The sequence below is a fragment of the Scylla paramamosain genome, chromosome 34, assembly GCF_035594125.1.
Source record: "Scylla paramamosain isolate STU-SP2022 chromosome 34, ASM3559412v1, whole genome shotgun sequence".
NCBI classification, from domain to species: Eukaryota; Metazoa; Arthropoda; class Malacostraca; order Decapoda; family Portunidae; genus Scylla; species Scylla paramamosain.
The window spans coordinates 16,605,220-16,630,219 of record NC_087184.1 but is presented as its reverse complement, the minus strand read 5'-3'; the positions used below and the strand labels follow the sequence as shown (position 1 = coordinate 16,630,219).

Genomic DNA, 25,000 nt, shown 5'->3' with positions numbered 1-25,000 from the left:
TTTCAAATATTAATCTTTGCAATAATAATATAATCTATACTTCCATACTACAATTAACCGTATGAAAAATGGTCCTAAATGACGAAGAAGGCATTTTTTATTACTAAATATGAGAAAAATCACACTAATTATCCTGAAATACGTAAATAAGAACACCAAATTCGCAGGCATTTGGGAGAGAGAGGCCTGTATTTCGAAACTCTCCGCTCTTTCACCATGGCTATTTTCAAAGGCCACGGAGATAATTAGACGTGTTCACAAGCCTGTTTTTCATGTTGATAAAGCAGAAATCTTGTTAATCTGTCAATAAAACTATAAAAACACCCTTAAAAATCCGTGTCACTTCAGCTAGAGCCTTTGGAATGCAGTGGAGGTGCGGCGCGGAAGTGTTTCAGAATATCAGAGGTCGCTTCACTAGGCTGTTGACATTTAATCCCATCTGCATTTGCATTGAACTCTTTTGAAAACCCGAGCGCCGGCCCTATTTTCACGGCCAGATCCTTCGTTAATAATACAACAGCGACCTGGGGATGCAGCAACTGGTGAACAAAAAGGCGTAGGAGTGGCAATAAAGTTATAAACAAGGCGAGATTCTATTCAATGGTGACGGAGGGAGGAACGCATAGCCTTGTGTAAACTGGCTAGGCTGTTGCGATTCTGCCTCTCTCGACCTTTCCTCTCTCATTGATTTCCTCTGCTTGATGGCTTTTGCTCCTTATCCTCCTACTACCATAGAAGAAGAAAGAAAAGGCATAACAATCATATATGTATAGATAAAGACAAAAAAAAAAAAAAAAAAAATTACGAATCTTCCTTCGGTTCAACTCACTCGCGCAGCAAATTGACACACGCACTTCCATCGATATAATCTAGTAACAACATTCTTCTCCCTCTCCTTTACCGGTCTACTGGCAGGTCTGTGCGGGCGGCCCAAGCTGTGAGATTAATGACGATTTCACTAGCCTACAACACAGTCTCTCCATGCACGCCCACACGTACCGCACTCCCCATTTCCCTGCACAAAAGATAGGAACCTCTCTCCATATTTCACGACGCCCCCAGACCGCCGCCGTACAGCCCATCTCTGATTTCGTGATTACTTGCTTCTACCTCAATTTCAGTTGGTAATCCCAGAGAGAGAGAGAGACAGAGAGAGAGAGAGAGAGAGAGAGAGAGAGAGAGAGAGAGAGAGAGAGAGAGGTGGTCTTACGAATAATTTTGAGTCACCAGTTTGTATATAATGCGCTCTCTCTCTCTCTCTCTCTCTCTCTCTGCTCGACAATTTAATGGCAAGAAAGGAAGAGAAAGGAGGAAGTAGAGGAGAGAATAATGAACGAAATTACTTGGATAAAGAAGAAGAAATACGAAAGGAAGGAAGGAAGGAAGGAAGGAAGGAAATAAGGAAATAAAAAGGGAACGCAGGGAAAAGGGATGAGAGAGAGAGAGAGAGAGAGGAGGGCAATCACTTTCATAATACTAACGAGGCAATGAACAGTTGAATAGTTTGGATTACTCAGCGAATCATTCCATCTGAGTAGTTAAGGCTGTCAATAGTTGAAAATAGTTGATGGAGGATGAAGCCAGAGAGAGAGAGAGAGAGAGAGAGAGAGAGAGAGAGAGAGAGAGAGAGAGAGAGAGGAGGGCAATCACTTTCATAATACTAACGAGGCAATGAACAGTTGAATAGTTTGGATTACTCAGCGAATCATTCCATCTGAGTAGTTAAGGCTGTCAATAGTTGAAAATAGTTGATGGAGGATGAAGCCAGAGAGAGAGAGAGAGAGAGAGAGAGAGAGAGAGAGAGAGAGAGAGAGAGAGAGAGAGTATCGTTACCAAACACAAAACTTAAAAAGACTATTGTTATTGTTTGCCTTGTCCTACTACTACTACTACTACTACTACTACTACTACTACTACTACTACTACTCTCTCTCTCTCTCTCTCTCTCTCCAATCCCCAAATAGAACCGTAAATCTTCACTCTTATCTTAATTACACTACAACTTCTATATATTTAAAATTCACCTATTACTTATAACACGTTCATTTCACTCCTTCCCAACCCTCTTAAGATTTACCCAAAAAACGTGCACATTTTCCCTTAATTTCCCTCACACGAGTCTTAATCTTCTTATTCTGTACTAGCATAATTTTTGCATCAAAGAAAGAAGCACCACCACCACCATCAGAAGAAGAAGAAGAAGAAGAAGAAGAAGAAGATGAAGCACTATCTCCATTTGAGGAGGAAGAAGAAGAGGCACCATTAAAGTTAAAATAAGAAGCACCAGCATCATCATCATCATCATCATCAAAAGCACCACCACCACCACCACCACCACCACCACCATCAGAGGAAGAAGAAAGATATGGGGATAACTGTTTCTTGTAATTATCTTCTATCTTCTCCTGTCTCTCAGTTTACTTGTTTCTTTGATATTGCACGTCTTTCTCCTCATCTTTAACTCCATATCTGCTTGGAATTCTGTTTCTTGTATCCCTTTTCCACTTTTTTCTTTTCTTTTCTGTCTTTCGTCTTATTAAACTCACTAAACATTTCACCTCCTGACAGGTAAACCTCTTTAAACTCAACACTCCTTTCCTTTTTTTTTTTTTTTTTTTTTTTTTTTTTTTTTTATCCCCAGCTCTAACTCGTTTCCGTATGGGATTACAGGTTCTTGCAAGTCTTTCCACCTTCTGTCTTTCATCTCTCACTGAACTCCCTCAGAAAAACCTCCACCGTACCACAATGCTCCTCCTTCCCTTTTCCTTCTTTCTCTTTAGCTATAATGGTATGCTGTTCCTGTTTCCCTGCGAGCCTCTTGCATCTTCCTCCCGTCTCTCATCTCTCACTAAACCCACTTAGATAAACCTCTGCAGTTACCCCCAAACGCTCCTTCCTTCCTTCCTTCTCTCAAACTTCCACTCAGTTCTCAACACACCCGCAACACACAGCACACAACACACGATTTACCGCAACACTCCTTCCTTCCCTCCTTCCTTCCTTCCTCACAAACACACACGCACGCACGCCCGGCTAGACCTCATTTCGGGTACATTCACGCCTGACACCCAACCAATGTTTACCCGCTTTCTGTACCGCAGGCAAAAGCACCAATGGGAAGTGAAGCATGTTTTGGTGGCGGTATTTGGTTGGCCGGGTGCCTCCCACGCCCAAGGCCGCGCTCTCACTGAGTTGAGGAAGACTTTGATGGCAAGAGTTTCCAAACACGTTTCAGATTGCAGGGAGAGAATCTACAGAGGAACTCGCGGAAAACAAGTGTGTGTGTGTGTGTGTGTGTGTGTGTGTGTGTGTGTGTGTGTGTGAGGGAGGAGCTGTGAATCAAGCGGGGAATGTAAAGCGTTGAGGGAGAGCGGGGAGACGAGAGAGAAAGGAGGGTGGCAACGTATCCTGCGTGGTCGTTGTAATGATTAAAGAGAGAGAGAGAGAGAGAGAGAGAGAGAGAGAGAGAGAGAGAGAGAGAGAGAGAGAGAGAGAGAGAGAGAGAGAGAGAGAGAGAGACTGCCTGTGTATGTGCGTGTGGGGGGTGATAAACTATGATAATGGAAGGTATAACGAATAAGAAGAGTGCGTCGCCTCGAGAACGTGTCAAAGAAAACGAGTGAGGTGGGCAGTGCAAATTGACGGGGAGACTTGAAAAGACAGCGCCAGGAATTGCAAATCGGTACGAAACGAGAGAGAGAGAGAGAGAGAGAGAGAGAGAGAGAGAGAGAGAGAGAGAGAGAGAGAGAGAGAGAGAGAGAGAGAGAGAGAGAGAGAGAGAGAGAGAGAGAGAGAGAGAGAGAGAGAGAGAGAGAGAGAGAGAGAGATGATAAATTTGATGCTCCTGTGAAGACGAAAAGATGCGACGAGATGACAAAGAAAACAAACGGCTCGATTTGAGAGAGAGAGAGAGAGAGAGAGAGAGAGAGAGAGAGAGAGAGAGAGAGAGAGAGAGAGAGAGAGAGAGAGAGAGATTCCCTCCTCACACACACACAAACAAGCCCAACTAAAGTAATATTCATTAGGTCAGAAGCACGGATGAGGATGAGGAGGAGGAGGAGGAGGAGGAGGAGGAGGAGGAGGAGGAGGAGGAGGAGGAGGAGGAGGGTAGTAGATATCTGAGGCTCATGGCGAAATACCTATTGTGCATGCAAGTCCTGAGTCAAGAATACATTGGCGGGGAAGTGTTTGTTGGGAGGCGAAGGGAAACAACAAGTAGGAGGAGGAGGAGGAGGAGGAGGAGGAGGAGGAGGAGGAGGAGGAGGAGCAAGAGAAGAATAAATAAAACAACATGAAAAACGACGAATAAGAGGAAGAATTTAAGGAGAATACAAAGGAAAGCCAAGCAGCAACAGATCTTTAGGTCCTTGCAAGCCTGTTTGATAATTATTTCTAACTACCAACAGGATTAAGAGAAAGGATAAGGAGGAGGAAGAGGAGGAGGATAAGAAGGAAAACAATAAAGAAAAGGATAAATAAAACATAAAAAAACGACGAATAAGAGGAAGAATTTAAGAAGGAGGAGAATCAAGAAGACGATAAGGAGAAAGGAGGAGAAAGATAGAAAAAAAAAACCCAATCATTTAATTACCTGCTTTTAACGAGGAGGAATCAAAAGAACACAAAGAAAGACCAAAGGGCAGCAGACTCGTTGTCCCTTAAGAGAAGATAGTCTGTAATAGAAACCTTGTGGGGGGTGGGGGAGTGAAACAGAAAATGGGGAAATAAGATCGACTAACAAGGAGAGAGAGAGAGAGAGAGAGAGAGAGAGAGAGAGAGAGAGAGAGAGAGAGAGAGAGAGAGAGAGAGAGAGAGAGAGAGAGAGAGAGAGAGAGAGAGAGAGAGATAACGAAGAAGAACATGAGTAAATAAGACCAAAGTTAGAAGCCACAATAAGATAGAGACTGAAAATATTATTGCAACATTCCGGAAATCACAATGGCCGAAGTTTTAAATTAAATGTCATATCTGGGAATGGATACAGGCGCCTTGTGGGTTGTGATGTATTATTCTCATTTTTTTCTTTTTCATCTTTTCTTTTTCATACGTTCTTTCCTTCCAGTGCTTTTTTTTTCTTCTTCTTTATTGCTTTTCTTTGTTTTCTCCTTTTTTTTTCCTTCCTGTATTGTTTTCCTATTCCCCCTTCACTTGATCGTGTTTCCTTCTTTATTTTTCTTTTTTTCTTCTTCATTCTTGCCTTCCTTTTTTTTTTTTTTATTCTTCATACTTGCTTTCCTTTTTTTTCTTCTTCATTACTGCTTTCCTGTTTTTTTCTTCCAACATTTTCACTTTCCATTTCTTCTCCAGGTATTGTCTTTCTATTTTTTTTTGTCAATGTTGCTCTTTTTCTTTCACTCCGTCGTCACTTTTTTCTTTACTTTCCTTATATCTCCTCACATTCTCCCTCTCTTTTCACCTTCCCTGATCGTGTTTGAGTCCCGCCCTCCGCTGTCACGCTGCCTGTGTTTCCAATCCGTCAGGAGAACACACGCTTGTCAATATCTCAATACCTTCGTCAGGAGACAAGCTGAGGGGGTCACACTGGCTCGGTTTTGGTGTTGGGGGGGGGGGGGGGTGTTGTCTGCGTCTGTCTGTCTGTGCGTGTGTCGGTTTGTGTGTGTGTGTGTGTGTGTGTGTGTGTGTGTGTGTGTGTGTGTGTGTGTGTGTGTGTGTGTGTGTGTGTGTGTTTCTGTTTTGTCTATGTATGCGTGTATCTGCATATGTGTTTGTCTCTGTTTTTCTGTATATCTGCATCTCTCTCTCTCTCTCTCTCTCTCTCTCTCTCTCTCTCTCTCTCTCTCTGTCTGTCTGTCTGTCTGTCTAAGGCGTAGACAGAACATAAATAACTTAGCGATTTTCTTTCGATTTTGAGTTTGTGTATGTGTAAGGAAGAGAGAGAGAGAGAGAGAGAGAGAGAGAGAGAGAGAGAGAGAGAGAGAGAGAGAGAGAGAGAGAGAGAGAGAGAGAGAGAGAGAGAGAGAGAGAGAGAGAGAGAGAGAGACTCCTCCTCCGCCACTTACACACCCACCTCTCCTCCTACTCCACTACCTAACCTACCCACTCCTACTCCTCCTTCACTACCACCAACCCAGTCCCTCCACCTACACACACACGGAGCAGCCAATTACAAACAGACAGAAATAGACGGAGGAAAGAGACAGCAGAATCTCCCGCACCGGCCGCTTCACCCTCGTCACCACTCTAATGCCTCCAGGCCCCAGGGTTTTTCAGCGCCAGATATTGCACACTGCCACCTGCGTTGCCAAGGCCAGAGGGAAATTATTCTGCCTTGACAACGGGGCCAAAAAATACCAGCGGCCCAAGGAAAATTTTCTTCACCAGCGAGGAAAGCATTTTTGGGTGTTGCAAGATGGAGCGGAGAGGAAGGAAGGGAGAAGAGAGGCACGGTGAGAGAGTGATGGTTTAAAGCCACAAGAATTTGGGATTAGTTTACTTCTTTCGTGTTGCCTTATTGGGTCTCTCTCTCTCTCTCTCTCTCTCTCTCTCTCTCTCTCTCTCTCTCTCTCTCTCTCTCTCTCTCATTGTCTGTTTTTAGTGTTTATCTTACGACATGTCTACTTTTCGTTTTGGTTATTTTAAAGATGAAGGTAAAGAATCAAGTACAAATTTATTCCGTCTCTTAGTATAACACTTTAAATATTTCCCCTTTCTCTCTTTAGTGTTTAGAATGTAACAAACAAAAACAAACAAACAAACAAACAAAACAAACAAACATTAGCGATTCAGATGATTTGTTTCATCATAAAAAAAAGATGAAAGGAAAGAAAATCCGCAAGACTGATCTAATCCCCTTGTTTTCTACACTATTTTTTTTTTCAACTTTCACTCCAGTACATTGCATATTTCACGAGCGGGTTGGTTTGAATAACATTTTTGCATCAGTATTAAACAAATGTTATATAACACGCCGTTAGTAGCAGCAATTCCGTGATATACTGGTTCATTTTACTGTTGCACGACAATCTAAATTATATTTCACAACGTATTTACCTCCTGTCATGTGGAAATTTATGGGCGGGAGTCTCGATCGCATTCACATTTCGATACGATATTGGTGTCCACTCCTTCACGCTCAGCCAGACGGTTAGACGTGAATAATAAGTTCGCTCGCACATAAAAATGAAATACACAAATGCATTACACTTTGCGAACCCGCTGAGAGAGAGAGAGAGAGAGGGAGAGGGAAGGAGGGAGTCGAGTAGAAGAGAGGGAGAAGGGAACCAAAGAGAGCAAATAAAAAACAAAACAAACAAAAAACGAGCTCCTGGTGAGTGTTTAAGACTCTTCCATAATTCAATATTGGGAAAACTGGGAGAAGTAATGACAGTCTAAGCTTTGCCATGTGATAATTATCTACCATACGTGACTAGGACTTAAGAAACTAACTAGAAAGGCAACTGAGAGACTGAGTGACATCAACCTTGACTTAAACTGGATACAGGAACACGAAGGAAGGTAAGGAGATACAGAGGAATGCGAAGGGGATGAAAAGAGGGTCATGGGGCTAAATATAGCAAAGAAAACTGAAAGATGAGTGAAAGAACTCACATATGTTGAGTTAGAGATGAGGAGAGGACTTGAGGGAAGGGAGAGGGATGGGAAAGAATGGGAAGAAGATGGGGAGAGGGTAAAAGGGATAAATAAAGCAAAACAAACACTAGAAAATGAGAGTACCTGAGAGAAGGGAAGGGATGTGAAGAAATAGAAGAATAATATAAAACGGGATCATTAAGATAAATATAGCAAAAAACACTGAAAAAATGGGAATAAAAGATTACATACATATTGACTTAAGAAATAGGGAGATGAGAATAATGAGAAAAGGGAAAGGAATGACTAGGGAATAGGAGAATGGAGAGAGGATCATAAAAATTAATAAAGAATAAGAAAAATGGAAAATAAGAGAAAAAGAAGACCTGAGGAAAGAGGAAGTGATACAAAGAGAATAGGAGGATAAAAATAACATAGAAAACGGAAAGATGAGACTAAAAAGATTGCATATATGTGGAAAGGAGGGAGGGAGGGGGAGAGGGGAGGTGTGGGCACGTGGTCAGGTGGAGGGGAGTGAAAGGGAATTAGAGAGTGGGACAAGGGGAAGCTGGGGATGAGAACGCAGGGGGAAGGGTGCGAGAAGAGGGGAACGAAGGGGGAGGAGAGGGGAGGAGAAGGGAGGAGAGGGGAGCAGGGTTACAGGGACGGTAAGGGAGAGGGGAGGCTTAGTCTGAGTCTGTGGGGAGGGGAAATTCCACATTCCTGAGGCTAGACGCAGGAAAACGGGGAAAAAAGAGGAAAAGAAAATGCTGTCAGTTGAATTCCATCTCAGTCTGGGGAAAAAGGTATATATTTTCCTCTGTTTTTCCTCCTTCCGTTAGCAGATATACTAATTTCAAGAGAGTACATATGTATAGGGGAAAAAAATAAGTGTTTCTTTACTTTACTTCCTTTGACTTCACTTTATTTCCTTATTTTTTTCTACTTCCTTCATTTCAACATAGTACAAAAAAAATAAACGTTTCTTTCATCTATTTTTTATTTATTTTTATTTCTCTCTCTCTCTCTCTCTCTCTCTCTCTCTCTCTCTCTCTCTCTCTCTCTCTCTCTCTCTCTCTCTCTCTCACGGTTGTTCGTCTCATTCCAGCTGGTTAGGTTAGCTTAGGATAAGTAAGATTTTCCTGTTTTCCCATTCCACCTTTTACTTACTTTTTTCCCCCTCTCCCAAAGTTATAGTCTTGTTCCATTTGGTTAGGTTAGGTTTTCCTGTTCCACGTTTTCTTTCAGGGAATTTCCTTGACCGCAGACACGAAGGCCATTAGGGAGAGACACCAGAGGGATGGACGGAAAGGGAAACAAATGACTTGCTGAGGTGATGCGCGTCAGGAGAAGGAGGAGGAGGAGGAGGAGGAGGAGGAAGCTGAGTGGGCTCGCTCCCCTGCCCGCCTCAAATGGAGTTACAGGACGCTAAACTAAACATTCTACAAGTCTGTTGGGTTCGTCTTTAATAATCGTTCTTCTCTCATAGCTTCTCAAAATTGCTAATCTATACTAATATGGTGCAAATTTAACGTTTTTACAGATATATACATTTTTATTATTTTCCTTATTTATTCTTGTGTCCATGGAAATAATCTTTAAACAGCTCTGAATGCCAGCAAAGGAAGATTAAAGAGTGAAAGGAACAAGAACATGAGGACGTAAGGGAAGCTGTAAGAACCCGCCAAGCCTACTCATGGCGGTCCTGTATGAATGCTCCACGAAAATCCCTTCCACACTCTGCCAGTTTAAATGCAACGCCGAGGCAAGTACTAAAACTGATTCTTTTGCTCCTCCTCCTCTTCCTGCTAACTCGTATTCCCTCAGTAACGCGAAATAAGAAGATAACATGCTTAGAGTAATACACCACGATAATCTTCTTTTCAGCGTCTAAACATGAACTACAAACTGACTCTTTTTGCCTTCCATCCTTCTCATGCTGACCAGGATTCCATCAGGTAAGAACATAGGAACGTAAATTGGTTAATACATTATGTTAATCTTTTCCGCACCCGATTTTGATGTATAGAGTTGAAAGGAGTACTAGAAACCGACTCTTTTTGCACGTTATTCCTTTTCCAGCTGACGCAAATTCCCTTAGAGGCACGAAGTTCTTTAATACACAGCGTTAATCTCTCCTGTTCATCCACATCTTAATGTAGCGTAGAAAACAGTAATAGAAAACGACTTTTACCCTTCTTCCATTTCCAGATAACTCAAATTCTATCAGTAACATGGAATAAGAACACAAAACACAAGAAAAGCTTTAATATACCACAAAAATCTTTCCCGCATCCAGTTTTCGTCAAAGAGTAACAGAAAACTTTTAACTGACTCAAATTTTCTCATTAAAACGAAATAAACATATAAACACAGAAGAAAGCACATGGTTTAACACGCCACATTAATCATTTCCGTATCCAGTATCTGCAACACTCTCTTTAGTCTCCCCTCCTCCTCTGGCGAGTCAAGGAGGAGGTGGTGATGGAGCTCGGCAGTGAGGGTCGCGGATTATCCCAGTAGCGCTTCTTGCATCCCTTAGTCTAAGAGGATTTGCTGTTCCCTTCCTGTACCATCGTGATCTTGTGCTAGGGAATTTTACGCGTGAGTTTTTGCTGTCTGTCTGTCTGTCTGTCTGTCTGTCTGTCTGTTTGCTTGTTTGTCTCTCTTCCTCTCTCTCTATCTCTCTGTTTCTGTGTTTGTCTGTTTGTTTGTTTGTTTGTTTGTGTGTTTGTGTGGGAGCTGTATACGTGTTTTTTGTTGTTTTCTTCTGTGTATGTTTGTCTCTTGTCAGTCTTTCTCTGTCTCTGTCTCTCTCTCTCTCTCTCTCTCTCTCTCTCTCTCTCTCTCTCTCTCTCTCTCTGTGTGTGTGTGTGTGTGTGTGTGTGTGTGTGTGTGTGTGTGTGTGTGTGTGTGTGTGTGTGTGTGTGTGTGTGTTCTCCTAAAAGCAAAGGAAGAAATAAAGAAAGGTATAAAAAAAAAAAAAAGAAAAAGAAATATCACTACTGTTATTCAAAGGTTTCAAAAAGCGGGAATAAAATTGAAATAAACTCTTTTTCATTCAATAGAGGGGTAAGCAAATTACGATGCACTGCGTTTTCTTTGCTGGTTACGACGAACGGGGGGGCACTCAAACAAAATAAACAAATCCATAAATAAAAAAATAAAAAAAGAGAAAAACGCGGTAAACAAACATTAACTAAAGAGAATAAATATAAATCGAAACAAATCGAAAAGAAAAGAAATGTAACAGAACAATATTTCTTGCGCAGAGAAAAGAAAAGACGGAAAAAAAAAATGAAGAATTGGAAGACGCGAGTAAACGAAGATGGAGCAAAGGAGAGACAGAAGATGGAAAGGAAAGAGGAAGAGAAAGAAGAGGGAGAACAATATGAAAAGAATGTGTTGGAGGAAGAAAAAAATAAAAAAAAAGTAGAAATAGGCGGAGGAGGAGGAGGAAGTGAAGAAGAGGGGAAAAAAGAAGAGAACAATAAACAAACCTTTAATTTTCTTTCTTTCCTTCCTTCCTTCCTTCTCTCCCTTACCTTATATGTGTGTGTGTACATGTGTGCATGTGTGCTGCATCTGTGTGTGTGTGTGTGTGTGTGTGTGTATGTGTACCTGTATATGACTGTGTGTGTTCGTGCGTGTGTGCTGTACTATAAAAATGAAAGATATAGATGATTCTAGGACGTAAATAATGCACAGGCGAAAAATTCCTTCCGCTTCACGAACAAAACCATAACTCGGTCGCCCCCGCATCCGGCCCAGGCAGTATTTGTTTGGGCAGGAATGTCCGAAATTGTGCGAAAGAAAACGGGAATTCCAGTCACATTAGAAAACGGAAGAATCTGACAATAAGCTGATATGAAGAAATATTTCATGAGAGAGAGAGAGAGAGAGAGAGAGAGAGAGAGAGAGAGAGAGAGAGAGAGAGAGAGAGAGAGAGAGAGAGAGAGAGAGAGAACGTAAAAACAAGCCAGATGATGAAAAATTGATGTTCGTTTGTTTTTCCTTGTCATTCTCGTTTCAAGCAGGAAATATGATATGCAATTAATTATTCAACCAACGAATTTCTCTGAATCTGTACCATGATAACTGTGATTATGTATGTATGTATGTATCTATGTATGTATGTATGTATGTATGTATGTATGTATGTATGTTCCTTTTTTTCTCTCTATCTCGTATCATTGCTTTCCATTTTCATTATCATTTTATTTACCTAGTTTCCTCTTAATCATTTTTTTCCTGTTCTCCTACATCACCATTACTACATTGTTCTAACTGAATGCATCTTTAATTTTTTTTCTAATCTTACGTAACGTATTCCAAACTATTCAGAATATTACAGTTACTGATCCACGCAATGTCACGTTTTCTTTAATTTCCAGAACATGTAGAGATTCAATACATTTTTTTTATACCAGCAATAAATTAACGTAAATTTCCATCTTTAATAATAATAATAATAATAATAATAATAATAATAATAATAATAATGATAATAATTAGTAGTAGTAGTGTAGTAACGTTAATTTCGAAGCGGCATTTTCTCCCTCCTTTGTAACTGCCGAGGCTAATGATCATTTGGCACGATAATACAGTATTAATTCCATATATTTTAAAATAACCCATACTTTCTTTATAGTCACCATTAGCAATGCATGGTAACATTTACAGCTCCCATTAATTTCACAGTTATCTTTCCCTACCCAGTGTAATTGCCAAGGTTACGATAATTTGGTTTAATAACTCAGTATTAATTCCACGTATACTTTTTTTCTTTTTAATCATCCATATTTTATCATTGCAGGCTGATATTTTATTTTTATCCTTATCATTCCTTCTAATATTCTATTCTAATTGCCAAGGTTACGATAATTCGGTTTAATAACTCGGTATTAATCCCACGTAACTTTTTTTTCTTTTTAATCATCTATACTTTCTTTATCACTGCAGGCTGATATTTGATTTTCATCGTTATCATCCCTTCTATTCCTTGTGTAATTACCAAGGTTGCGATAGACTGCAGTAATGATTCAGTAGTAATTCCATGTATACTCTCTTAATCACCCAAACTTTCTTTATTACGAAAGCTAAACACTTACTGCTATCGTTAATTCTATCGTTGCTATTCCTTCCATTCCCAGTATAATTACCAGATACGATAATTTAGTTCAGTAAATCAGTATTAATCCCACATTTCTCAACACCCATACCCTCTTTATCATCACCACTTACAGATATCGTAAAATTTATCGTTATTCCTTCCCCTTCCCAGACCAGTCACCAAGACTACTATCAATACTAACACACACACACTAAAAAAAAAAGCATAACCAGTTAGAGAGCATGGCATTGCGTGGGTTAATATATATTTGATGCGCTCTTAATGGCGTGTTCAATGTTGCTCTATATATCATTACTTTTATGGTGTTCATTAGCGTGCAGCGTAACAGTTTGGGCTACAAGTGGATCAGTATTCAAATCGTCCCGCGCTCAATCAAGCGGACACAGCGCCAGACAGATCGCCAATAAATTAACCAGGCAGGGAAACCACCAGTCAGTCGGCTAGCCAGTCAGTCACCCATCCATGCATCCATTTATCTATCCAGCCAGTCAGTTAGTCAGCCAGCCACTCAGGAAGCTAGTCACCCACCCACTATGCATCCAGCCAGCCAGCCACTCACACACACACACACACGTAACAACAACTAGCTATAATCCACCCTTCTTCCCATCATTCTGCAGCATTGGGATGAGCAGGGAGATGGAAAGGGATGGGGAAGGTAGGGAGGGGATGGAGGAAAGTGGAAGGGTGGAGGGGAAGGAAACAAGGGGAAAACAAGACGAAAATTGCTCTTGGGAGGAAATTTGATGTCTGGTGATTACTACTACTACTACTACTACTATTAACTACTACTACTACTACTGCTGCTGCTACTATTAGTACTACTACTGCTGCTGCTACTACTAATTGGGCGTGAATTTCTGTTACTTACCGTGTCTTGGAGTTAAATGTGTGCACCCAATTCTTGTTTTTGTTTATTTGTTTGTTTTTTCTTTCTTTACGTTGTATTTTAAATTCGTAAAGTTGTGTGTTGATATGATGATTTATTAATTTATTTGTTTGTTTGTTTATTTATTCATTCATTCATTTATGCATTTATTATTTACCAAACGGAATTTCAAACTTTTAGCTCCATCACTTCATTTTGTTCCTTGTTTTATTCCATTTTTTTTTCTTTTCAATTCGTTTGCTTTCACAATACCGGATATACAAATTTCACTTCTTTCATTCTTTCCTTTCCTTTTTCTGCACATTTTTTTTTTCATTCCCTTCCCCAAGTTCATTTCGCAAACGTTTCAGCATGTAAATTGAACTTTGACCTTTTTATAATACGCCCCTCACACACACACACACACACACACACACACACGCACACACAAAGCGTAGCGTGGCCCTTTCGAAATCGCACCTAATCAAAAGCCATCTCACAAACCATTCTAAGCTGGATAATCGAAGCTTCGAAGCCTGGAGCGAAGCGGGAATGTGAAGCTCCGAGTTCCGATTCATATGTTGCTGTTATTATTCCCCAGACTGAGAGGGAGAGAGCGCTGATATTGCTTTTGTGTGTGTGTGTGTGTGTGTGTGTGTGTGTCAATCAGTTACTGTTACGGTATGTTTTCCTAATCGCTTCTCTCTCTCTCTCTCTCTCTCTCTCTCTCTCTCTCTCTCTCTCTCTCTCTCTCTCTCTCTCTCTCTCTCATGCCGTTATCAAAACACCACTGCCATTGACGGAAGGAATAAAACACTCTGGTTTCCTCGTCCATTAATGAAAGACCATTAGATGCTTGACCGGCTAGGAGGAGGAGGAAGAGGAGGAGGAGGAAGAGGAGGAGGAGGAGGAGAAGGGAAAAATTGATAAGCATGTATACTATTTTACAAAATCGAACTACTTCTTCTACTACTACTACTACTACTACTACTACTAGAGGAAGGAAGGGAGAGAGGAAATTACCAAGGAGAGAGAGAGAGAGAGAGAGAGAGAGAGAGAGAGAGAGAGAGAGAGAGAGAGAGAGAGAGAGAGAGAGAGAGAGAGAGAGAGAGAGAGAGAGAGAGAGAGAGAGAGAGAGAGAGAGAGAGAGCCTGTTTATTACTCTCACTTATGCACGAATCTCCAGGTGAGAGGTTGTTAACGAGGAAATATTAGCAGCGGCAGTAAAAGTGAGAGAGAGAGAGAGAGAGAGAGAGAGAGAGAGAGAGGAAGGGTGTTTCTGAGAAGTACTATATATAAAAGAGAGAGAGAGAGAGAGAGAGAGAGAGAGAGAGAGAGAGAGAGAGAGAGAGAGAGAGAGAGAGAGAGAGAGAGAGAGACCAATACACACATACAAAAACATAAATAACCCTTCAACTTGACCCCGTTTCTCTCTCTCTCTCTCTCTCTCTCTCTCTCTCTCTCTCTCTCTCTCTCTCTCTCTCTCTCTCTCTCTCTCTCTCTCACACACACACACAGGGCAGAAATATAAAGCAGGAAATCCCGGTGTCCCCTGAGAGAGAGGCAAAAATAAGAGAGACATCCCTGAGAAGCCAGTCAAGCCACACTCCGTTTTCTTTCATTCGATATGCGAGCGAGGAATTGCTGGAGGCTGGCTGGCACTGGTGGAGGGTGGCTGACGGGCAGATAAATTGGTCATACGTTAAGCGAGAGAGAGAGAGAGAGAGAGAGAGAGAGAGAGAGAGAGAGAGAGAGAGAGAGAGAGAGAGAGAGAGTAGTGTTTTCTCGTTTTCTTTTTTTTTTTTCACTTGATTTTTTTAAGTAAATGTTATTGATTTTTGTCTTTTTTTAATGTGAGTTTTGAAATCTCTCTCTCTCTCTCTCTCTCTCTCTCTCTCTCTCTCTCTCTCTCTCTCTCTCTCTCTCACGAAGGCACTGGAGCGAGCGTCCCCTTCCAGCCCCTTCCAGTTTCTTCCAGTCTCGTGCCCAAGTCATTCCTTTTCTTGACCTCTTCTTTTCATCTTATCTGTCTTCCCTTGTCTCATTTTCACGATTTATCTCCTCGTTTTATCATCTCTCTTCATTTTCCTTACCGTACATTTTCGTCATGTCCTCCTTCGGTTCTCGTTCTTTTCTTTTTTCATCTTTTTTTTTCATTTTTTTATTGCTTTTCTGTTCTTTATCTTTTTTTTTTTTTTGCAAAGATTTCCATGTTTATTTTTCACGTTTTTTTTTTTTCTTGTTTCGTGATGTTTTTTTTTCCATTTTTTATTTTCTTTTTCTATTCTTTATGTTATTTTCTAAAGATTTTCATGGTTTTTTATTTATTTATTTATTTTTATTTTGTTGTATTATGTGTTTTTTCATTTACTGTTTTTTTTTTATGAATGTAATTTTGTAAACCTTTATCATCTCCAATTATTTTTCATTTTTTTCACATTATTTCTTTACACTTTTATAGTTTCATCTAGTTTTCATTCACAGTTCTTATTTGTAATATTTGTAATCTGGATTTTTACCGTTTTCTTCACATTTTTTCTCAAGAGTCTGCTTACATACGGTTTTTATTCACACCCTCTTCTTTAATCTTGTTCCGCGTCTTGTAGTCAACTTTTCCATTTCCTTTCTATCTTCGCAGACACTTTTTCCATTCTTTGTTTAACGTTTTTTTTTTTTTCAACCTCAACTACTTATACTACTTCTTCTCCTTCTTCTTTGCTTATTCTCGCTGCATCTGGCTTTCTCTTCGCCTCCTCCTCATGTTTAAACGAAGTCATTTCATCCTGTCACTCTTCCTCACTCTCCTCTCCTCTGACATGCTGACACGCCTCTTGACACCACCTCACTTCCCTCTCCTCTCCAACTCGTCCTCCTTTCGCTCCTGTCTCACACACTCCTGTTCATGTAATTCAGGTTCAGTTGTCTTTTTTTTTTTATATAAGTTTTCGTGTTTATTATTTTGAAGTTGTATTTTTTGATGGCGTTAGTTATTTCTTCACCCTTTGATGTCTCTGATGGCAAGTTGTGATACATGGTCGAAATATGACGGAGAATCTCACGTAGTTCATTTTTATTACTACGGTTTCAGTCCTGTTTCGTCTTGCAGAAGTTTTAATTAATCTATTTTTGCTCTGATTGGCTTTAAAAATTTCGTTCATTCTTTTTTTTTTCTCTCGTTTATTCTCCATATTCCTATTCTTGAACGTTTGTGAAGTGACACGGATTTTTACTTCTAGCGACAGATGAACAAGATTTCTACATTATAAACAGGAGAAACACTCTTGAGAACCAGGCTAATCATCTCTGTGGCCTTTGAAAACAGTCGTGGTGAAATTATATGTGTTTTTAAAGGTGTTTTAACTGTTCTAGAGACAGATTAACAAGATTTCTACATTATTAACAGGAGAAACACTCTTGAGAACTCAGCTAATCATCTCTGTGAACCTTTGAAAGCAGTCATATTGGGATAGAGAAAGACATCGCAACATTTCTGAATACAGGCCTCTCTCAAACCACCCATATCCTCATCTCTCCACCCCTCACGCTCTCAGAAATCCTCTCGCTAGTCCCTCCGTCAGCGTAACATTAGCATAGTGTCCACATCCTCCCAGGGGCGCTATCAAGGGCCTCACAAACCACCACCATCCCTTCAACTTTGCCTGACAAATTTCTGGCCAAGGTTCCCAGCGGTGCACTAGACGAGACTGTGTAATTTTACTGCCTGGAGAAGCCCCCTTGTGATTTCCTGGGAGAGAGGGAGAGAGAGGGACAGAGTGAGAGGGTCAGGGAGGGAGTGAGGGTCGAGGATTAAGGGAGGGGTGCTCTCTCTCTCTCTCTCTCTCTCTCTCTCTCTCTCTCTCTCTCTCTCTCTCTCTCTCTCTCTCTCTCTCTCTCTCTCTCTCTCTTCATTGTGATTTTCAGAGAGAGAGAGAGAGAGAGAGAGAGAGAGAGAGAGAGAGAGAGAGAGAGAGAGAGAGAGAGAGAGAGAGAGACTAATAGACGAAAACCAAACAAAAAAGACAAAAAATGAAAACAACAACAATAGACAACCCCCTTCCTTCCCCCCTCCCTCTCTCTCTAAACAACAACAACAACAACAACAATAACAACAACAACGACAGCTCAAGGTTTATTACACGCGGCAAAACAACAACACGAACATGAACATCTAAATGCAATAAATGTACCAGCACTTCGTTATTTATGAGCGAGGGAGAGAATGAACAGCAGACACGCGCGAGAGGGAGAGGCGGTGGGGGAGAGGAGGGGAGAGTAACAGCCGTGGAGCAGCGGATAATGTACAGAATGAGAAGATATTGGGTGAAAATGAGAAGGAGAGAGAGCACGAAATTGGAAGGGTTGAGAATGCTTCTAGGGAAAGGGTTAATGTAGAGAGAGAGAGAGAGAGAGAGAGAGAGAGAGAGAGAGAGAGAGAGAGAGAGAGAGAGAGAGAGAGAGAGAGAGAGAGAGAGAGAGAGAGAGAGAGAGAGAGAGAGAGAGAATAAGAAAAATAAACGAAAAAGAGAGAAAGTGCGTGAATAAAGACTGAAAGAAGAAAAGATAGAAAAAAATTGAGAAATAGTGTCAGAGAGAGAGAGAGAGAGAGAGAGAGAGAGAGAGAGAGAGAGAGAGAGAGAGAGAGAGAGAGAACAACGCTTGAGAAAGAGTTTATTTGCACCACTGTCTGTTTTTCCCCCCGCCTACTTTTCCCGGAGTTTCCAAGGGCGAGTTTCTGGTCGGGTCAGTTAGCAGGGTTTGGTGTCCCTCGTTAGCTTCGTCCCAGCGAGTCTCTGGCGCCACAGCTACGGGGAAGTAAGTGTCCTGCAGGTAGCAAGAGGCGATGTAATAGTAGTTAGTGTAATAATGGGTGCAGAGGGAAAGAGCTGTAGTGTTTTAAAAGTGATTGTATGATATTTAGTACGTGTTTGTGTGAAGAAGGTGGTCTTGTATTCTAAATGATGGTTTGTGTAGAGGAACCAGCAGTAATTACAAGGTGAGGTGATGATACCAACTGTTTAAAAAATAAAGAAGGATTTTTTTTTCTGTCTCTTGGCTTAACTATAGTACTCTTGTGGGGGATTGCCTGCCTGTTATTGTTGTTGTTGTTGTTGTTGTTGTTATAATACTTAGCTATTAATTTTGGACGAATGCTTTAGTGTAAAACAGAATAAAAATTAAGGTAAGAATGGGATTGAGAGAGAGAGAGAGAGAGAGAGAGAGAGAGAGAGAGAGAGAGAGAGAGAGAGAGAGAGAGAGAGAGAGAGAGAGAGAGAGAGAGAGAGAGAAACTCATTTACGCTAGTTTCCCATTAAAAAAAAAGTGAAATCAACAAATAATTCAATAAATAATTAATAACATCATAAATGAATCAGCCGAACATAAACTGCAGAGAGAGAGAGAGAGAGAGAGAGAGAGAGAGAGAGAGAGAGAGAGAGAGAATTAAAAAGGAACACAATAATCTCATTTACAATAACGGCTCCCATTTCCCTTTATATAATTGTAGTGAATATTATTATGGACAACGTGGAAAAAACATTTTGAACTAGACTGCTGAAATAGAAATGAGAGAGAGAGAGAGAGAGAGAGAGAGAGAGAGAGAGAGAGAGAGAGAGAGAGAGAGAGAGAGAGAGAGAGAGAGAGAGAGAGAGAGAGAGAGAGAGAGAGAGAGAGAGAGAGAGAGAGAGAGATTCACAGGTCATTCAGTGTAGCAAATTATATAAAAGGGATGCATACAAATTGAAAGATAATGGAATCAGCAAAATAATATAAAAATAATCAAATAATGAAATCAACTGAAATTAAATATAAAAAAAAGAGGGTGAACAAAATTAAACAGAAAACCAGGGAGGGCGTCACAGCACATAGCATAAAAACCACATACACAGCACGTATAAAAAGAAGAACATAAAAAAAACACGTACAAACGCACATACAACAGACAGGAACCACATATTAACACACAAAATATAAAAAAAACATTTGAAAAAAAAACAAAAAAAAAGACAAATCCGTACGAAAGCCACAAAAAAATACCAAACACAAACATACAAACACACAAACAACCACACACAACATAACAAAATCACATTACAACACGACACAGTGAAAGAACCAACCTTGCTGTCTTCCTCCTACCCACCCCCAGCCAGCAAACTTAACCCTGGACACCTCCCTCCCATCCTTACCTCCCTTCCACCCTCCCCAGCACACAAGTCACCCCTGCTGGGCCTCTAAATCACTGCCCCCTGCCGCCACCCCCTCCCCGGCAGAGGAACTTGCGTCGTGCCATTAAACAAGTGAAGACAGACAAGCGGCCAGATGAACTTTGTCTTCCAACCTGACTTTGTTCTTGTTTACTGAGCCTCTTCGGCCAGACTCTCTGTCCCCTGATGGACTTTCGGACTTAAATCACTCTGGTTGCGCCCTCCAGGTCTGCCCTCTCGCCGCCAAATTTCAAGGTTTCTTTTTTTATATATTTTTTCTTCTATTTCTGTTCGTGTTCTTGGGGTTTAAAGAATGGTGAGGTGTATTTTTTTTTCTTTCTGTGGTTCTGGGTTGGATTTTTCTGCAATTGTGCCTGTAATTTAATTTGTGCGCCACTCTCCCTCTTTTTTTTTTAGCATTTTTATTCTTGAGGTAAAAAAAAGTGGATTCAAGGAAATTTGCTTTTCCGGTTTTTGTGTTGTTGTTTATGTTCGTCTTTTTCGTCGTTTTAGTTGGTTATAATTCCCCAATGTAATATATCAAGATTTCTTTTCCAATATTTCTATTCATGAAGGTTTTTAAAATTTTGTATAGTTTCGCATTTTTTTTTTTTTTCGTTTTGTTTTTTCCTCTTTGCGTTGTTTTAGGAGATAACATTTTCCAACAGTCGTCCCTGTCACGTAAATTATCACCATCACTCTCTTGCTTTCGTAATATTTTCCTTAGCATCACTGTTCCACCTTATTTTTCTTCATATTCGTGCTACTCGTATTTTGACGCCACCTCTCTCCTAATGCGATAATTCCAGTACTATTCTTCGTCTTAGCACAGTTTAATAAGTAATATCTCCCACGCATCATAATTCCTGGTATTTTCTTCCTCTTCGTGTTGTTTATGGTTCTACTTTAATGCAGTTGGAACCTAAGAGCGGCTACTTGGATTCCTTAAACCTTTTTTTGTTCGGTGATTTCAGAAATGTTTCGTCTGATATTTTTCTGGTGGATTTTCTGGATATCATAAACTAAAGCTTTCAACTGCAACGATTCCGCTCCTGACTCAGTGAGAAATAAAAGCGAACAATATTGCGCGACTCAGCGACGGCGAGGAGAGAGAGAGAGAGAGAGAGAGAGAGAGAGAGAGAGAGAGAGAGAGAGAGAGAGAGAGAGAGAGAGAGAGAGAGAGAGAGAGAGAGAGAGAGAGAGAGAGAGAGGAAAAACGAAGAGAACGATTAATAAAAATAAACAGTGAGGAAAAAGCAAAACATGGCAACGTAAGCAGTATTAATGAAAATAAGCCTAGTCATAATTCTACAAGGAAAAGCAAGAACGAGTGAAAATATTTAGCTTACTAACCAAACCTAACAGTATTATAGCGCAGGAACGAGGGAAAGGAAATAAAGGAAAAAGGAAAATGATTAGTGGGAATGAACTTTGTCACAGTAGTACAAGGAAAAGCAGGAATGAAAGTAACCTAGCCTAACGAATGAAAAGAGAGAAAAAAACGCAGAAAAATCTTATAAGAACACACATAGGCACAATAAGAACCAAGATAAAAACATAAGACGAGCGAAAAAATAAATAAATAAAAAATAATAACAATAAATCTAGTCATAATTTTTTTCCTCCTCCTCCTCCTTCTCTTTCTCTCCAATCTCTCAATGCACTTCTCATTCTTCATCTTCCTCTTATTCCTCCTACTTTCATTGTACTCCTTTTGTTACCTCCATCTTCCTATCTCCTTCCTCCTCCTGCTCCGCCTGCTCCTCCTCCTCCAGTGTCCAGTCCTTTTCTGTGTGCCTCTCCTGTCCTCCCTCCTCCTTCCTTTCTTTATCCCTTGCCCACGTCCTCCTCCTCCTCCTCCTCTTCTTCCTCGTACTGTTTCCCCTCCAGTTTCCGCTAATGAGATTACGAGGCAAAAACTTCCTGCACCGTCTTGAAAGTGAAGGGACACTAGAAAATTTGGTCACAGAAATTCCAATGATACTTAATCTCTCTCTCTCTCTCTCTCTCTCTCTCTCTCTCTCTGGTTGTCGTTAAGTTGTTGTTTTCTTTTATTGTCTGTTTTTTGTTTTGGTGTTTCGTGTGTTACGTTTGTGTGTTTCTTGTTGTTCTTTTGTTCTTTGAGTTGTTCTGCTTGTTCTTGTTCTTGGCCTTCTTCCTTTCCTTCGTTTGATTACTTTTCGTTTTTCGTTTCTTCTTTGTTGTACTGGTTCTTGTTCTTCTTTTTCCTTCTTTTAATTAATTATTTTTTTTCTTTTCTTCATACTTCATGCTCAAAATATCTTCGCCCCTCCTCTCTCTCTCTCTCTCTCTCTCTCTCTCTCTCTCTCTCTCTCTCTCTCTCTCTCTCCTGCTCACTATTCTATTCCATCTAAAAATAATAACAAAAAACATCAATTTTCAAACTTTTCCTCCTTCCGTTTCCACTCCTGTCTCCACTTCTTCCTTCCTTCCCTCCTCCCATTGCTTCTCTCCTTCACTCCCTCCCTCGTTCCCTTCTTTCTTCCCTCTTCTCCTTTCGTTTCTTCCCTCCTTCTCTCTTTCCCTCCTACCCTCCCTCCTTCCTTCTTTCCTTCCCTTCTCTCCCTCCTGCAGGATGACGAGCGCCCGAAGTTGGGTCAGACCAAAGAACGTGTTATTAAAATGAGAATTGGACGGAAAACAAAATAAAGCTCAGGGCGGAAAAAGAAAACTCGTGAAGCGTGTCGCGACTCGGAGGGGGAGAGAGAGAGAGAGAGAGAGAGAGAGAGAGAGAGAGAGAGAGAGAGAGAGAGAGAGAGAGAGAGAGAGAGAGAGAGAGAGAGAGAGAGAGAGAGCTATTTCTTTCTCCTAACAGTGTTTTACCTTTCTCTCTCCCTCTTCTCTTCTCTTCCTCTTCTTTCCTGTCATTCCACTTATTATCACATTTTCCTTCGTTCCTTCGCTTTATTGATGGTTCAGGGATGACGACACAGACTGTTATATCCTTCCAGAGTTTTTCCTTCCCTATCATGACTTCGCGGGCCTCCACGAGCTGATCCTCTCGCTACTTCCGCCAACTTAGACTGATTTCCGTGTGTTTAGGCGCCCCTTCTTAATTTCAGTGGGTGGTATGGCTTGTTGATCTATTATTATTATTTTTTTTTGTTTTGCTAGTTTTTTTTGTTTTGTTTTTGGTAGGTAAGGGATGTCTTTATTCAGGTATTTGTTGTTTTTTGACTTTCTCTTTTATTTCGGACATGAGAAAGAAAGAATGAAAAAAAAAATCAACGGTGCTCAAAAAATTAAGAAAAACCAAACCAAAAAATAAATAAATAAACAAATAGATAAAAATAAAACAAATAAATAAATAAAAACAATACGGACGTTTAAACCCTCCAAGATTGCGTCAAGGGTTCCAACCAACGAATCTCCCGTGACGTGTTTTGTGACCCGCCTCGCTTCACCTGCCCTGCCCCGCCCCGCCCCTCAGTAGCCTCCGGGACGCGGGACATTACCGCTGGCCATTACCTGCACTATTGTAAGGCTAATGAGGCTAGCAACACGTCAATTGGGGACAAGTGAAGCACACCTGAGACTCACCTGCGCCCCCTCACCCTCTCTCTCTCTCTCTCTCTCTCTCTCTCTCTGGTTCGTGCGTTTGTCTGTAAGTTTGTTTGTTTGTCTCTTCGTGTGTGTGTGTGTGTGTGTGTGTGTGTGTGTGTGTGTGTGCTTTTCTGTCTGTCTGTCTCTTTTTGTGTGTGGGTGTTTGTATGAGTCTGTCTGTCTGTCTGTATGTCTTTGTGTATGGCTGTATATAAATATGTCTGTCTATCCGTTTGCCTGTATGTCTGTCTGTTTGTTATTGTGTGTCGGTGAGTATGTCCCCCCCGCCCCCCTCTCTCTCTCTCTCTCTCTCTCTCTCTCTCTCTCTCTCTCTCTCTCTCTCTCTCTGGCCAGTCCTTATCCTTGTTCTCCCATCTTCCCTATCACTCCCCTCTCCCAGTTGTCAATAAATGTATGTGTTTCTCTCCACACACACACACATACACACACACACACACACTCTCTCTCTCTCTCTCTCTCTCTCTCTCTCTCTCTCTCTCTCTCTATTTTTATCTCTCTCCCTTTCCTTCTTCGTCTTCGCTTCCTAACCGTTAGACGCCTAGGACTCTTCCTCCCCTTCCCTCTCCTTTTCTCCCTCTCCCCTCAACCCTCTCTCTCTCTCTCTCTCTCTCTCTCTCTCTCTCTCTCTCTCTCTCTCTCTCTCTGACCTAAAAATAGTAGGAGAGATCCAATCCTCTTAGTAACTCTCCCTCCTCTCTCTTCCTCTTCCTCTTCCTTCTCTTCCTCTCTCAGATCTCTTCCTCTTCTTCTTCTTCTTCCTCCCCAAAGGATACAAGTAAAGATAACTATGTCTTTCCTTTGTTTGTTTGTTCATTTGTTTGTTTGTTGTTGTTGTTGTTCCTCTTTTTACTCTTTTTTCTTTTCTTCTCTCTTTCGATAAATGAGAGAGAGAGAGAGAGAGAGAGAGAGAGAGAGAGAGAGAGAGAGAGAGAGAGAGAGAGAGAGAGAGAGAGATATCAGAGAGACACACAGAGATTCGAGGACAAAAGGTAAACGATACTCAGGATTGCTTCAAAATCTCTGCCTAAACTCTGGAAACTGTTAAACTTTCCGGCAGGTTTCCCCGTTTTTTTTTCCCCCGACCTTTTATTTTTTTATCTACTTTGCTTTTGGCATTCGTTAAAGTGAAGTTTTTGTTTCATTCCTGTTTTTAAAATTTTTCCTCTCTCTCTCTCTCTCTCTCTCTCTCTCTCTCTCTCTCTCTCTCTCCCCCTTCACCTCGCCTCACAGTCACGAAGCTGCACACACTCAGTTTGAATATTAATACGAAGCTCCGAAACCTTTTGCTCACGTGCGATCCTTTGACGTATGGAAACTGAAGCTGTAGTGGTGGTGGTGGTGGTCGTGGTGGTGGTGGTAGTAGTAGTGGTGGTGGTGGTGGTGGTGATAATGCGTAATAGTAGCTGTAGTGGTGGTGGTGGTGGTGGTAGTAGTAGTAGTAGTAATAGTAGTTTCAGAAAGCTATTTTAACTTAGTCTTTTCATTTACTTTTCCTATTTTCAAGTTTTCCTAACAAATTCTCCTCTCTCTCTCTCTCTCTCTCTCTCTCTCTCTCTCATAACACACTGCCTCGCCAAACACTTCGTAATCGTGTGTGTGTGTGTGTGTGTGTGTGTGTGTGTGTGTGTGTGTGTGTGTGTGTGTGTGTGTGTGTGTGTG

At 41.0% G+C, this 25,000-nt stretch overlaps 1 protein-coding gene across 2 annotated transcripts in view; it reads right to left on the bottom strand.

Moving 5' to 3' along the window:
- Positions 1-25,000, bottom strand: part of LOC135090293 (transmembrane protein 222-like) — a 69,079-nt gene that overhangs the window by 9,790 nt on the left and 34,289 nt on the right. Inside the window, exon 1 of one of the 2 annotated variants that reach the window (XM_063986948.1) lies at positions 13,557-13,938. The exons of the other annotated variant lie outside the window; for it this stretch is intronic. The gene's annotated coding sequence lies outside the window, so the exon portion shown is untranslated. Of the gene's footprint in view, positions 1-13,556; positions 13,939-25,000 lie in introns of those variants that run through there. 2 annotated transcript variants of the gene reach the window in all.